The following is a 13,923-nucleotide window of genomic DNA, read 5'->3' as shown; positions in this document are numbered from 1 at the left end:
AATAATAGGGGGGACCCCACATCGTTTTTTTGGGGTAAATAATGAATTTGTGGCTAAAGACAAGGCTAAACACCCTTTAGTGTCACATGAAAGGCAATAAAGGGTGCAACATTACAAAATGCAGGGGAGTGGGACATTATATCTATCCTTTTCTCTATCTATGTATCTTTCTATATTTTGACTGTATGTAACCTGCCTTTCGTGGTCCGCAAAAAAAAATCGGAAGGCACACGGATGAAAAACGGACTGCATACTTAACAGAATGGATGCGGTTGTCACAAGGATGCATATGAGGAAAAACAGGACCGCTTTTTACGGACCGCAAAAATGGGACAGTCGTGTGAATGTACCCTTAAGCTGATGTTCTCAGATTGTTTTTACACTCAAAGATTCATCTGGGCACTGATCAAGATCTCCGGATTTCTTGTAACTGATACATAGACCAACTGTGGGACACACGGACAAATGTGTTCCATTGAGAAAAAGGATTTATGCAATGACATGGCATATATCAGCTTCGAAGCTATAAATAATGCAACAGTTAGAAACAAACATTCAGGGGACTCTTTATTTTGATATGATGAAGAGTTTACAATATTTGTCACACATAGAACATTTTACACTACTATCTTCCAACATTTTCTGTGTGAAGACGAACATTAATAATTATATTTTGGTAACAAGTTATAGCTTTTATTCTAAATCACAAATTTGAAACCAGAGTGGAGATATGTTCTTGACTTTTAGGATACGTCACCTAATTATCAAATCAGTTTGTATAATTTTACTATAACTATTAATATAGCATTGAATAGGCCACTCATCCTAAATTAAAGCTTAGAAAGGCAAAGTCTAGAAAACTCTATTGTTATCAGCCTCTCATACACATTTCATTGTCTCTGGAGGTTCTCCGAGCTAATCATGGGGCAGACATTTTTCTGGACTTTATCTCGGCAGCATGTGGGGCTGCATTTGTGGGAATGTGAGCATAGTTTTTTCTCTCAATTAAACTTGGGAGTCAAAAGTTTTTGTTTTTTTTAACTTGGGTATCAAAATCAGCACAATTGGATTTTGCTCTCGAGTCTGAAATTTCCTTTAAACTTAATGGGGAAAATTGTCAACAAATCTGCAACACAAATTAGCAGTTATTCCTCAGAAAATTGTACAAAGAACTTGACAACTGGCTTTACCCATTTCTCTTGCCATAGCCATAGAGCATATACCGTATATCCCTGAACACTTGACGCTTTGAAAGAGTACTGTCAAACTGTGATGAGATACATTCTACTGACTGACTGAATGGGTTAAATCAAGCTGATATAAATGATTGTATGTTATCTTTTCCAATTGACCTAAAGATCTCCTTTTTCCAGCGGAAATCTCCAGAAAACTTTCCTTCCTTATTCTGGTGTTTTGTACACCTGATGCGTCTTTTGTTTTTTAGGGTTTTTTTTAGAGGTTTATGTTTTGTAGTTTCAGGAGCGCTTTTTCTACATATTTGACAGTTCTGTTGAGTGTTTTTAAAGCGCATTTTTTACCGCTTTTTTCTGGGATTCATCAATGAAGAAACTGCTAGCGTTTTCTGTTAAAAGAACACTGACTTTTGAGCCTTCCCATTGACTTGTATTGTAAAGTATACAGTGTCTTCAGATCGAAAGCCGCCTGAAGAATTGTTGAGTCACACCTTTTAACCACTTGGTTTCTTTGGAAACCTGAAGCGCCTAAAAAACTCTGAAAAAGCAGAAAATATGACCAGCAAGTCGATTTTACATAGCAATGCCCCTGTTCATCCCTACAAGAGTTTTTGTGTGAACACACCCTTGGGGTTGTGTCTGTTAACATAAATATTTCCAAGCACAACCAAGACTATGAATACAATCCTGGTGTTTAATACACCCTGTATCTTAAGGCCGCTTTACACGCTACGACATCGCTCAAGCGATCTCGTTGGGGTCACGGAATTTGTGATGCACATCCGGCCGCTTTAGCGATGTCGTTGCGTGTGACACCTATGAGCGATTTTGAATCGTGCAAAAATGTGCAATATCGCTCATCGGTGACATGCCCCCATATTCCCAGTTATCGTTGCTGCTGCAGGTACGATGTTCGTCGTTCCTGCGGCAGCACACATTGCTACGTGTGACACCGCAGGAACGAGGAACCTCACCTACCTGCAGCCGCCCGCAATGCGGAAAGAATGAGGTGGGCAGGATGTTATGTCCCACTCATCTCCGCACCTCCACTTAGAAAGGAGGCGGTTCGACGGCACAGCGACGTCGCTAGGCAGGTAAGTAGTGTGACGGGTCTGAGCGATGTTGTGCGCCACGGGCAGCAATTTGCCCGTGTCGCACAACCGATGGGGGCGGGTACGCACGCTAGCGATATTGGTAACAATATCGCAGCGTGTAAAGCGGCCTTTAGCATAAGTATGTGGGAAAGCTATCTTCACAAGTAGCCATCAGTTATAACAGCATCTACAACATAGTGACGGATCTGTATTCTTGGATTCCAATAGTCACCATTTCAGTGAATTCTCTCATAGTTTTGCTGTGGTTTTTGTTATTTTGACAAGAACAGAGGCAGATTGCTATATTATTCTCGCTATCAAAGTCAAAAGAACTTGATGGAGTCCTTGACCGGAGCATGTGACAGCAGTGTGAACAGGCCCTAAGAAATGCAATGTAATTGCTAAGTTTGTTCTCTTTCCATGTAGATGACTCTTCTTTTAGTCAATATTTGACGCCATAGTTACCAGATGGTGCATGTGTATTTTATATATATATATATATATATATATATATATATATATATATATATATCTATATATTTTTTTTTGTTGTTGTTGTTATTACGTTGGCATTAAGGCATTTGTTACTATAAGGCTTAGTTCACACAGGGCATCTTTTACTGTATTTTTGAGGTCATAAAAATGCCCCAAAATGCATGCATTTCCTTCTTCCAGCAAAGTCTATGAGATTTCGATTTTGCGGTTCACACTGGGCATCTTTTGTTGGCTGCATCTTGGCTGCATTTTTGAAGATGCATCATGTCAATTCTTTTTGTGTTTTTCCAGCATTTTTGAGCCCTTCTAGTCTATAGATTTGACTTAAAAAAACGCACTGAGCAAAACGAATTAAAAACGCAGTAAAAATGCATCAAAAACACATTGCGTTTTTATGCGTTTTTGAAACGGTGCGTTTTTTTGCCACATCTTTGTGGTAAAAAATGCCGCGTGTGAACATATCCTTAGGAATTATACGCCTAGAGGTATTGTACAGTATGGGCTCACATCACAGCAGAATCCCATGTTCTTTAAGACTTCATATTTATTGAATAATTAAAAACTTCATATTAATATAGCAAAGTCCGTCATAATAACATTCTAACGCAATTCGGCCGACGGTCTTACTCACTCATGATGTGAGCAATAATACAGCTCGGTGCAACTGATAGCATTTATTGAACTGAAAGATGCATTATTATATGAGAATAGGAAAAAGAACCTCCGGGGGCAAAAAAATGTGTGGTCCATCTTGGACCAAGAAAATTCCAAATAATGTGATCCATTTTCCAACCAGTTAACAATTAAATTGAATATCGATTGTACTGTGACTGCAATAGGTTTTTAAGCAGTGCGTTCATCACTTGTACTAAGGTCATGTTCTCATATGGCATATTGGTTGCCAAGTTTAAAAAGAACCGGTGCAGATTTCAGAGCACGGGTGCGGTATGCTTTACTTTGGCGGGGATTAGTTCTATGTGAGCAATAGCATGGAAATCTGTGTTCTCATGGCTGCCATGGTTAAACTCTTTTTTTGATTGATTGCAAATTTTATGTCTTCCATTATTATTTGGCAACTTGATTAAATGCCACCATGAAAATGTTCAATAGAATAACCAATTTCTGTAATAAGAAAGCAGTATATAGCAGCACTCAAAACATACAGAGATAATGATTACCCTGAAACAGGTGAAATATGGTACAGAAGATAGGACTTTTTATTGCTTTTTTCACTCTAATTGTGGGTTTATTACAAAGATAGGTGACCATGAATGGATAAATAAATCTCTATGGGATGGATAGATAGATAGATAGATACATAGACAGACAGATAGGGATGAGCTGTTCACACAGGGCTCCCAGCCTGGGGAAGAACCAATGATGCTAGACTATGGGAGTAATGAGACTGGTAGAGATAGAAGTGTGGGTAGTAGGCCTTCACCTAATAGCTATAATAGCTGTCTAGTTAGTGGCCTAGGATTTCCTTTGTATTGTGAAATTGCCTTGTCTTCTAGTTAAGTACAGTGTGAAAGTGAATTCAATGCACTGAAATGTTCTTGATGTCATCAGGTTGCCTGACCCTGGAGACCGCAATCCTGCGAGATACATTTTCCTGAAGAGGTCACAGTAGATATGTAAAATTTCGACATAGTTTACTGAACTTTTGCTGGAACCAACATGGGCATATTTATCAAAGAATTATGCGAATTGTATGTTACATTCCACATTTATCAAGTTCCCTCTTCCAAAGGCTGGAACAATTTGAGATTTGCTGAAAAAAAGGTTCAGCTTTCGAACTGTAAGTACTCCGCAATCAATGTACCAGAGGATTACATCGAGCATGAAATCGTAGCTACATACAGGACAGCACATATCGGTACACAGATATTAGGAAATACCACAATGGCTCATTGATTACTGCCCTTGTGAAACTCTACACATAAGAAAGAGTAACCCAACTTCCAGCTTATGTGGAACACACACACTGAATAAAGCAGCCAACCTAAGGGAAGAATGGCATTTATGCTACGTCTGTGATCCAGTCTGAGCGGTCACTTTAGAATCAGCAAGTACCTATAATCCAAAAAGTGAAGACCATAACTAAGTAGGTGTAATTTTACTTGGTAATCCATAATTATAAAATGGGACTGGATTTAAGAGATAGTGCCATACTGCTTATTTAAATAGGACTGATCTCAATAACAGACAGCCTAAGGACAAGTGGCGCTATTTCTGTACAAGGCTCATATTTTAATCCTGGAAGACCCCTTTAGTATCTATTTTGAAAGACCGATATAGTTGACAAGAGGGGTCATTAAGACCCGACTTATAGTTATAGACCTGTCGCATGAGAAGAACGAGTGGCATGGGAAATTTTTTACTAATAGGGTAGAGCCTAAGGACAAAGCGTAAATGACATACATACAAGTATTTGGGGGAAACAATCTTCCACGGCACAGTATAACAGTTACACACTGGTAATCACATTGTCAGACAGACTGGACTTACACTTAGAGCTTTGGTACATACATTTATAATGTACAGATCACAATATAAATTTATATACACTCCTCAACATTGAAATTGCAACACCAAGAAGGAAAAGCCTTGGAGTTACGAAAATCACAGGATCGATAGATATGTTAATAATGAAAATGTTCAAAACATCTTGATTTATTCCGTATCAAGTATGAACGTAGCACACAGAAAAACATGTATCCACACACCTTAGTTGCTACCAATAAAGTTAATAATGGTTGTCTGACGAATGTTCTGCCATGCTGAAAGCATTTGGCATGAAAATCATCAAGATCCACTGCTGGCAGCTCTTTGTGTTTGCCAACCAATGATATTTCACGTGTTTGATGAGAGACAGGTCCAGTAATGCTGTAGGCCATAGTAGCATGTTTAGATCACTCAGGCTGTGCGGCTAGGGTTGCCAACCATCCAGAAATTCAAGGAAAATTTGTAAAAATAGGGCACTTTTTTGCCCTGTCCGTAAAAACATTTTAGGCATCTGTGACTTTTTGGAAGCTGAAGAAGCTTCTATGAATTATTTTGACAGTAATTATCATCATTTTAGAGTTTATAGCGAATGAAACTGATGTCTTTTACTCAGAATTATAGGCTTTAGACATTTATCATTTATATTCCGAATAATTTATTATGGTTTCCAATGTGTCCGTAAATATTATTGTCTGATTTTTTTGATAATCTGTTCTGAAAAAATAGGAAAAGTTGGCAACCTTGCATTCGGTCTTGCATTGTTGTGTTGAAAAATGGCCCCTGCGACACTTTGATGTTTTGTCTTGAGGGCCTCGAGTATGAGCATAGCACTCCTACTCACTTTTGCAAAAATTGAGATGTTTTGAAAATTTGTCTTTCATTTTTTCATCATTTGCATATAATTAGCATATCTATCGATCCTGTGATGTCCATAATTCCATGACTTTCCCTTCTTAGTGTTTCAATTTTAATGTTGAGAAGCTTATACATATATATATATATACTGCTCAAAAAAATAAAGGGTACACTAAAGGGGGCGTCACACGCGCCGATATAGCATGCGATTGCACCCACCCCCATCGTTTGTGCGTCACGGGCAATTAGTTGCCCGTGGCGCACAAAGTCGTTAACCCCCTGTCACGTGTACTTACCTCCCTAACGACATCGCTGTGGGCGGCGAACATCCTCTTCTTGAAGAAGAAGGGACGTTCGGCGTCACAGCGACGTCACACAGCGGCCACCCAAAAGAAGCGAAGAGGCGGAGATGAGCGGGACCTAACATCCCGCCCACCTCCTTCCTTCCGTATTGCCAGCGGGACACAGGTAAGCTGTGTTCGTCGTTTCCGGGGTGTCACACATAGCGATGTGTGCTGCCTCGGGAACGATGAACAACCAGCGCACAGAAGGAAGAACGACATTATGAAAATGAACGACGTGTCAACGAGCAATGATAAGGTGAGTATTTTTGCTCGTTAACAGTCGTTCGGAGGTGTCACACGCTACGACATCTCTAACGATGCCGGATGTGCGTCACAAATTCCGTGACCCCGCTGACATATCGTTAGATATATTGTAGCGTGTGACGGGGCCTTTAAACAGCACAATGGTATTTTAGTGTTCCCTATATTTTTTTGAGCAATATATATATATATATATATATATATATATTTCACAGGTAGTTAAGAGATCACACAGTTGATATTTTACCATCTGTTCACAACACCAATTAGCAGCACTCTAAGACTGGATACAGTATTCTACTTTTCAGTAAATGGCAATGATCAAGAAAAAGAAACAGCTTTTTGCATCTAGGGTTTGTCTTCTCTTTCTAAGACATATTGCACTGAATCCGGATGTTTTACCGATTTCAACTAAATTTCTTCAACATAATGCACTTGTGTAGAACAGAAAACTAACAACTCATTGTATAAAAATAGAAAGAAAATATTACTAAGAGACCAAGTCTTCTGTTGGTCGACATACTGCAGCGTCTCTTCCTAGAGAGTCTTTCACATTTTTTGTCATTTAATTCTGTGTAGATTCATTGTCATTTGAGGCTTATTCAGCGACTTGTATTTCTTCAAGGAGTTACAATGTTTTCTACATTTTCCAGTTTCTAGAAAATGACTAAGGCAAACAATCTTGCAAGACATGATGCAGGCCTTTGGAAATCTTCTGTCACTGCAACGAGAAAAAAAAACATGGTCTATATTAACATGATCTAAGGATTCGAAAGTCTACATTCCTTATAAGAAATAAATTTCAACAGTGTTGTATTCAGGCATTTCCTTTATCTGGGATAAGCAATCATTCTCTGCAGTAGACCAGTGGCCAAGCCAGAAAGCCTTGTTTCCCCCTTTCCCCGGCACCGTCTGTTTAGCTTCTCTAGAGATGTCTTCACATGCATCCTGTTGCCTAGAAGGAGTGACCTAAGACATGCACGAGTAGCATGAAGAGGGGCTGTTTCCGAATTCAAGTTGCTGGAGAACATGTAACTAATATTCTACAGAACTGGATGGTAAGGACTTGTCTCATTTCTTTTTGCCCTGTATTAGCCCTACTCTCCTTGTCTTGCTAATCTATCTTTTTTTTTTAGCTAAATAATCACCATATACATTTTATAGCGGTTGGCTGAAAGATGGTTTGGCCAATCCTTCAGCCGGCGGCTATCTCACATGACTTTTCGATACAAAGGAGAGTTCAGCTGGCCGAGTGCTCCTGTGCTGTCTATGGCCTCCGACTCACATCCGTGCCGCCGGTTCGTGTTTGGTACGTTTTTGCACGTACAGACGGCACAGAGACCAATGCTACCCTATGGTAGCAGGCACACACACGTAAAAACACACGGAACATGTGTCCGTGTCGTTTGTACGTGTGTGCGTTTTCCAACACACTCGACATGTCCGTTTTTCGCCGGCATCACGCAGGCACGGACCCGCTAAAGTCCATGGGTGCGTGCCTGCACGGACGGCACACGTAGCATAGAAGGAATAACGTTTGGAACACCATTCTAAGTCTGAACTGGGTGCAAAAACCTAAAAAAGCATCACTATGGGGAGATAAGGTATGCACACCAGTGACTATGTAAGGGGAATACATGAAATAGCAGAAACTGCTGTGTGAATACTGACTTGAAAAATCCAATAGCTATATGTAAGAGTGAAAATGTGAAAAATGGAATCTGCATTACTGCCATGAACATATGAATCAAGAGAAATTTAGCTACTGAATTGATCAATGCAATAGAGCCCCAACACAACGCCAAAGTATTGGATTTTTCAAGTCAGTATTCACACAGCAGTTTCTGCTATTTCATGTATTCCCCTTACATAGTCACTGGTGTGCATACCTTATCTCCCCATAGGCACACGTACCGTCCGTGTGCGATTTTTAGTGAGTGATGTCGGTCAATCTATTTTTTTATGTGGCTGTCAGTCAATCTCCCTTTTCTTCTGTGGTTGTCAGTCAATATCCCTTTGTCGGTCGGTCTGTATCTCCCCCTGTCTCATACTTACCGATCACCAGCGCGGCGAAGAACAGATGTGCAAAAGATACAGCGGCTTTAACTATTTTGAAAATGCCGGCCGCTCATTATTCAATCTATTATTCCCTGCTTCCCCCGCCCACCGGCGCCTATGATTGGTTGCAGTCAGACACGCCCCCACGCTGAGTGACAGCTGTCTCACTGCAACCAATCACAGCAGCCAGTGGGCGTGTCTATATTGTGCCGTAAAATAAATAAATAATAAAAAAAAACGCCGTGCGGTCCCCCCCAATTTTGATACCAGCCATGGTAAAGTCACATGGCTGAAGGCTGGTATTCTCAGGATGGTGATCCCCACGTTATGGGGAGCCCACCACCCTAACAATATCAGCCAGCAGCCGCCCGAAAAAGCCGCATCCATTAGATGCGACAGTTCCGGGACTCCACCCGACTCTTCTCGAATTGCCCTGCTGCGGTGGCAATTGGGGTAATAAGGAGTTACTGGCAGCAGCCCATAGCTGCCACTAAATCCTAGGTTAAACGTGGCAGTCGTTTCCACAAGATAATTTCCATGTTTAAACTGTTAATAAAATTAAATAAACACACACATTCAAAAAATCCTTTATTTAGAATAATTAAAACAAATAAACACCCTCGTTCATCAATTTAATAAAACCAAAAAACCCATCCAGGTCCGCCGCAATCCATGGATGTCCCACACTCTCAGCTCTGCTACATGAAGGTGACAGGAGTGGCCACACACAATGACCGCTCTCTATCACCTCCAAGCAGCAACTGAAGTGAGCTGCGCGATCACCAATGACGTCAGTCAGGTTACTCGCGGCCACCACTGGATCCTCCACCTGTGACAGCGAGTCGCCCAAGTGACTGAAGTGGGCTGCGCGATCAGCGAAGAAGTCATAGGTGAGTTGTGGTGTCGGGTGGGTGACTCCAGCTAGCCGCGGTTAACCTGAGTGACGGCAGTGATAATGTGTCCGCTAACTTCAGTTACTTAGGGGATTAGCAGTCACCGGTGATTCCATCACGGATGTCCACTAATCAGGACGCCACACACAGACAGAGCCGTGGTATGATAATGAAGTCGGGTGAGGTTCACCCGAGTTCATTCTCATCGCTTGTCTCTGTCTGTGTCGGCTGTCAGCGGGTATGTGACAACGACATTTTACAACACACACAGATGAACACATACGGACACCACACGGATATTACATGTACACATACACGGACATTCCACACGCACACACGGCAAGCATAAGGCCTGTTTTATGTGATCCCAACAGCCAACGTCAAGGCGTATCTCTCTTTGCTAGGTCACTATCTAAATGCCTTTACCTGGGCTGAACAGTGTACAATTTTATTGGCGGGCAGGAACCTGCTCATAGAATATTAAAAATTGCCTTAAGCTGGTGAAAACGAGTGCTAAGTAAAAAGGCATGACCCTGTAATCTAAAAAGAGAAACTTGACGGCACTTCCTAACAGAGAAATGTGAACAGGTGCAAACTGAACATGAAATATACTCTAACAAATATAGAACTGCACTCTGAGATTATAGGTCATGCAAACATTGAATATAGAAATTTGGATAGTCATTACTGCTAAGAAAATACATTTAAAAACTGAGACATGATAGAGTCACATCGATATTGGCAGGTTTGCCCGACATTGCATAGGAGCCTTTAGTTATTAAGGACCTTCCCACACTATTTATTACACTATTATCTACTGGCTGAAATGAAGTTGGGCATTAAAAATAAGCATTTATATAACTTATTAAGTTTTCAGTTTTTTATTCAGGAAATATACTGATCACAGGGCTATGTAAGGGCAGCACGGTATGGGGGCAGGTCCGATATTCTATACCAAATAGTGTGCCACATACAATGTTGTGCCATTAGGAGCTTGTCAGCATAGATCGGGCATATACGTTGAGTCCAGAGTAGAGTTGAGTGGATAGTGAAAAATCCGAGAGAGAGAGAGAGAAAGAGAAAAAAAAAACCCGAATCCGGATCGTGCAGCCGGAATCCCGGGTCCGGGTCAGACCCGGATCGGACGCTGAAAGCGGATCCGGATTTTTACAGTTCGGGTCCGCTCAACACTAGTCCAGATTCCAATGTATTCAGTGCTCATCTCAACCTCTTCCTGTCACCATTAATGATTGGTTGGCTTATGTCACGCACTACTTAAAGGGAAGGCGTAGGTGGGGCGATTTCTATGGTGTACCCTCTCACGGCTGCCATTAGTCAAACAGCACACTATTTTTGTGTCATGTTGACTAACGGAAGTGCAGACCTGTCCCCATACTGCACCACTCACATAGAAAAGCATAGTCTCATGGCTTCAAATCAGATCTACAATGCTAAATTGTGCTAAAATGCGTTGCTGTAATCAAAAGCCCATGACAAGATTCTACAGATACATTATTTCTTCTTTTACAAATCTCCCAGGCATTTAAGTGAGCGTGAGCCCATTTATCAAGCTGCTTTGACTGCTAAACGCTTTCATTTTAGAAAAACCTGCAGACGTTTTTTCCCAGGTCACCTTTAGAACAAATGTCCGGCTGTTAAGTCTTCACTTAAAACCTCATTAACAAGCTATTTCATCAAAAACACACTGCGACCTGGAAAATAGCAAATAGAAAATTACAATATGTGACATTGTGTCTTTCTTACTTTCCAAACAAAACATATGGCAATAAATGCGGGTTATAGGGCTTGTCACCCTTTACCTCGGCCCAGCCATGTGTATTCAGACACTTCATTTACCCAGTAGTTTATATTTTCATTCTTAGACTATGTTCACACGTTGTGTTTTTTTTCTGCATCTAAAACCTGCTCTTGCAGTAAAAATGGTACGTTCAAAATGCCCATTTTTGCGGCGTTTTTTGGGTACAAGTTGCATGTGTGCTTTCTTTACCGTTCATGTTTAACCACTTGAAGACATTTGATGTACCTACGCATCTGATCGGGAACGGGTTCTCTACCAATGATGTAGAGATACGATATTGTGCGGGTACAGGAGTTGTGCTTACACGATCAATGCCGGGAGCTCGGCATAAGTGATAGCAGAGCTCTGGCTCTCACAGCCAAGGGCAGTGCCTATACCTCTCTGGCTGTTACGGTACCTGATTACCACAATCAATAGTGACTGCAGTATTTGGGAGACTATAAGAGGTAAGGGGCTACCTCTCCCATCCAATTGGCACCCTCACAACGTAATTGCAGGTTGCTGATGGTAGCCATGGCAACCGGGTCCAATAATGACCTCCGGGTTTTCTAGGAAAGGTGGCCTATTAGACCATGCCAGGAACAAAGTCTAAAAGCTGTTTTGTCAGTGTAATACTGTCAAGTATAATGCATTATAGTAATATAGTATAGGTCATAGTAATAAAAGTTAATGTCCCATGGAGGGACTAAGTAAAAAAGTTAAAAGAAATTGTAAAAATATTTTAACATAATCACAAAATAAGGAATAAAAAAATGAAAAAGTATGATACCAATAAATACGTATATTTATGTAAAAAAAACCCAAACAAAATAAACAGAAAAAGTACACACATTTGGTGTCACCATGTAAAAAGCAACCCGATCTATAAAGCTGTAACACTATTTAAGCCCTTCAGTGAACACCATAAAAAACCGTGGCAAAAAACTTTGCTTTTTCATCATACCGCTGAAAAAAGTGGAATAAAATGTGATCAAAAAGTCAAATGTAAATAAAAATTGTATCACTGAAAATGTCATTTTTGTCTAGAAAAAGGCTGCCATACACAATTTCAATTCCAATTGTTACACAATTTCTCCAGAACGTAGGGCTCAAGAGGGAAAGAGTGCCATTTGATTTTTGGAGCACAGATTTTCCTAGAGTAGTTTGCAGACTCCATTTGGTGAGCCCCCAAGTGCCAGAACAGAAGAAATCCCCTCAAGTGACCACATTTTGGAAATTAAACCCCTCTGGGAATTTATCTATGGGTGTAGTGATGATTTAGTCTCTAAGTAACACCCATGGTATCAAACACAGTGAATGTTGCAGAAGAAAAAATTGCAAATAAGCCCTTGTCGTGCCCAGTACATTGTAGTGCCCATACATTATTCCAAGTTCGTGCTTCTGGAAATCTCCACCTCAAAATTAAGCAAGCTCTGCTAACTACAACAATGCCAAACATGTGGACACTAACTGTGGGTTTAGGCACATTGTGGCGCCCAGAAGGGAAGGGGGCATTTGGAAGCACAGATTTTGCTGGATTTGTTTTTTGACAAATGTGTTTTTCCAAAGTTTTTGTGCTACCAGTAACGTGGAAGCCCCATATATATTTGTTAACAGATGACGGACCTGAGTGGGAACTTGTGTTTTTATGGGTTGAGTTGAACGGCATTTGGTTGCAATTTTGGTACGGAACATTTTGGATCAGTTCCCATTTATCCTGTACTCTATGCTGAGCACATACATTACAGTTTCCATCTACATCTCCAAAATACGTGATTCAGGCAAAAGCCTTGACAAATCCATTCACTATACTGAGGCAGTAGAGTTACTTTGGACTGTTTAGCTGTGTCAATCTTTTAAAAAATGAACAAAAGGTGTTGATGACCGCACTTTTGTTTACACCTAAAAAGAGGCGTAAAAATATGGACTCTGCCAGGCCACAGTTCAAATGTGAGTTCAAAGTGACCCCCTCTGCCTCATTATAGTGAATTTTCCATTGGGAATTTTGCCCAAATCACATTTTTCAGAGATTTACATGTAATCCGTGGTGTAAGTGATCGGCATAGAGCGCAGGATAAATATGAGCTGCGCTGTACTGCGATATTTGGGAAGAAGAATGAACAAATCAACAGTAGTTGATGAATTGGCTTTATTAATTTTTTAGGCCATTCATCTTGCAGTATAAGTGATTAGGCGGCTTTATTCCTCAGGTCAGTACGATTACAGCGATACCAGGTTTACATTGTTTTTTTTTTTATTTGGCTACTAACACGCTAAAAAGGCTTTTTTACAAAATAAAGGTTGTTTGCATCATTTAATTTTGAAGGCTATAGTTTCTGTATATTTCTGCAGAGTCATGTGAGGGCTTGTTTTTGTGGGATGACTTGGAGTTTTCATTGGTACCATGTTGGGCCGCGCTATGTTTTT

General features: G+C 40.6%; 1 protein-coding gene across 1 annotated transcript in view; it reads right to left on the bottom strand.

The window, feature by feature from the left end:
• Window positions 1–554: 554 nt before the first annotated feature.
• The window catches only part of LOC142291249 (potassium voltage-gated channel subfamily A member 3-like), a 144,202-nt gene continuing 130,833 nt past the window's right edge, over window positions 555–13,923 (bottom strand). The window contains exon 2 of the mRNA XM_075335628.1: window positions 555–7,468. The gene's annotated coding sequence lies outside the window, so the exon portion shown is untranslated. The remainder of the gene's footprint in view (window positions 7,469–13,923) is intronic.

This window comes from Anomaloglossus baeobatrachus, chromosome 2, assembly GCF_048569485.1.
Source record: "Anomaloglossus baeobatrachus isolate aAnoBae1 chromosome 2, aAnoBae1.hap1, whole genome shotgun sequence".
Taxonomy (NCBI): domain Eukaryota; kingdom Metazoa; phylum Chordata; class Amphibia; order Anura; family Aromobatidae; genus Anomaloglossus; species Anomaloglossus baeobatrachus.
This window is presented reverse-complemented; position numbering and strand designations above follow the sequence as displayed.